The 2,360-nt window shown below is 60.1% G+C and overlaps 2 non-coding genes across 2 annotated transcripts in view; both read left to right on the plus strand.

Annotated features, from left to right (window-relative positions):
• Positions 1-1,479: 1,479 nt before the first annotated feature.
• On the plus strand, positions 1,480-1,634 carry LOC124187669. Its single transcript, XR_006872157.1, has one exon. It is a non-coding gene; the product is annotated as a 5.8S ribosomal RNA (ribosomal RNA).
• Positions 1,635-2,122: 488 nt separating this feature from the next.
• LOC124187670 overlaps positions 2,123-2,360 on the plus strand; it is a 3,984-nt gene continuing 3,746 nt past the window's right edge. Inside the window, exon 1 of the ribosomal RNA XR_006872158.1 lies at positions 2,123-2,360. This exon is cut by the window's right edge and continues 3,746 nt beyond it. This is a non-coding gene — a ribosomal RNA (large subunit ribosomal RNA).

A 2,360-nucleotide genomic window follows, 5' to 3' on the forward strand; every position in this document is an offset into this window, starting at 1 on the left:
CCAGGCCCGGACACCGGAAGGATTGACAGATTGAGAGCTCTTTCTTGATTCGGTGGGTGGTGGTGCATGGCCGTTCTTAGTTGGTGGAGCGATTTGTCTGGTTAATTCCGATAACGAACGAGACTCTAGCCTGCTAAATAGGCGTACCTTCCGGTATCTCGAAGGCCCCCGGCCTCGGTCGGGCGGTTTTTACTACCGGCGTACAAATAAATCTTCTTAGAGGGACAGGCGGCTTCTAGCCGCACGAGATTGAGCAATAACAGGTCTGTGATGCCCTTAGATGTTCTGGGCCGCACGCGCGCTACACTGAAGGAATCAGCGTGTCTTCCCTGGCCGAAAGGCCCGGGTAACCCGCTGAACCTCCTTCGTGCTAGGGATTGGGGCTTGCAATTATTCCCCATGAACGAGGAATTCCCAGTAAGCGCGAGTCATAAGCTCGCGTTGATTACGTCCCTGCCCTTTGTACACACCGCCCGTCGCTACTACCGATTGAATGATTTAGTGAGGTCTTCGGACTGGTACGCGGCAATGTCTCGGCATTGCCGATGTTGCCGGGAAGATGACCAAACTTGATCATTTAGAGGAAGTAAAAGTCGTAACAAGGTTTCCGTAGGTGAACCTGCGGAAGGATCATTAACGTTTCGTACTGCCGAAGCAGCGACTCGTAAGCGCGCGGGGCTGTCTCGCCGCGAGAGCGGCGTGTCACGCCCACGTGTCGCGAACAAAATTACACAAAACTTTGAACGACGTAACGGTCGGGCCCGGTTGCCGCGGCGCGCAACACAATCGTCGTGACAACGAACGCGGTGCTGACGCCGGATCCGATGGGTCCGGCGTTCGCCGCGGTCGCGACGAGCGCAGTCGCCGGCTAAAACCGCCCGACGACCGACTCGCGCCGAGGCGTCGACCCGTCGCTCCGCGTCCAGCGCGGAGCAGCGGCGGGTCGTTCGCGCCTCCGGCCGACTCGGTGCCGAGAGGGGACCGCTCCGCGGTCCGCCTCGACTCGTTCGACCCGGTCAGGTCGTACGAGAGAGACGTGCGAAGCTGGTCTCAGCGCTTCTTCGCGGGCAGCCTGTCTGCGCCCGGGTGTCCTCGGTGCAACGCCGTTACACCCCGGACGCAGGCCGCGAACGCGGTAGGCTACGAAGAGAATTTTCGCCCGTACGAGGAAGCTCGCGTCAGCGTCGAGGGCAGCGATGCCCGGGACTCGCTGACGCGGCCCACTGCCGTCCGCCGTCAATCGTTTGCATTGCGAGCCGATCGGGTCCGGCGCCGGTTCATCCCGGCGGAGACGACCCGTGAACTCGAGGCGACGTCGGCTCTTGAACTATCGCACGAACGAAATTTGACGCGCGGCGCGCGTTCCTTCCCGCGCGCAACCGCGCAAGGGCTGACGCACGCGGCGCCGCGCTCACGACCACAGAAAGCCGGTAACAACCGTAATTTTAGCATTTTTAATGCAAAATTCACATATATGATTACCCTGAACGGTGGATCACTTGGCTCGTGGGTCGATGAAGAACGCAGCTAATTGCGCGTCAACTTGTGAACTGCAGGACACATGAACATCGACATTTCGAACGCACATTGCGGTCCACGGATACAATTCCCGGACCACGCCTGGCTGAGGGTCGTTTAACAACGACAGACTGCTCCGTCGGCAACGGTGCTGCGAAAACCCCCCCCCCGGGGGGATTAGCGCTCCGTGCCTTCGCGAGCGAATGACTGGGCGTTCGCAGCCCGTGTCGCGCGCCGGTCGCGCGGCAACGGGTCGCGTCGCCTCAAACGAACACGTATGTCACGGTCACGACGCGTCGCCGCAGATCGCGGGGTCGAGCTGTCGCTGCCGTTCGTCACGTTCCGGTGCTAGCGATAGTCGAGAGAACGAACGAATTCGGCACGGCGACACACAGACCGCGCGCGGTCGGTTTGCCGCTCATGTGAACAAGTTCCGTTTCACGTTTCGCCGCGGGGGGCTCTCGAGTCTCCCGTACGGCAAGCGTGTTTACGGTCGTTTCCGTGGCCCGAACGTATGAAGGAGATACGTTGTGTCCTCGTCCGTGTCGACGGTGCTGTTCTTGAACGAACGGCCGTCGCCGACGACGGACTCGCAATCTTACGACGACCTCAGAGCAGGCGAGACTACCCGCTGAATTTAAGCATATTACTAAGCGGAGGAAAAGAAACTAACTAGGATTTCCTTAGTAGCGGCGAGCGAACAGGAAACAGCCCAGCACTGAATCCCGCGGTTCTGCCGCCGGGAAATGTAGTGTTTGGGAGGATCCACTTATCCCGGGGCGTCGGCCCGCGTCCAAGTCCATCTTGAATGGGGCCACTTACCCGCAGAGGGTGCCAGGCCC

Source organism: Neodiprion fabricii, unplaced genomic scaffold (assembly GCF_021155785.1).
Source record: "Neodiprion fabricii isolate iyNeoFabr1 unplaced genomic scaffold, iyNeoFabr1.1 ptg000097l, whole genome shotgun sequence".
Lineage (NCBI taxonomy): Eukaryota > Metazoa > Arthropoda > Insecta > Hymenoptera > Diprionidae > Neodiprion > Neodiprion fabricii.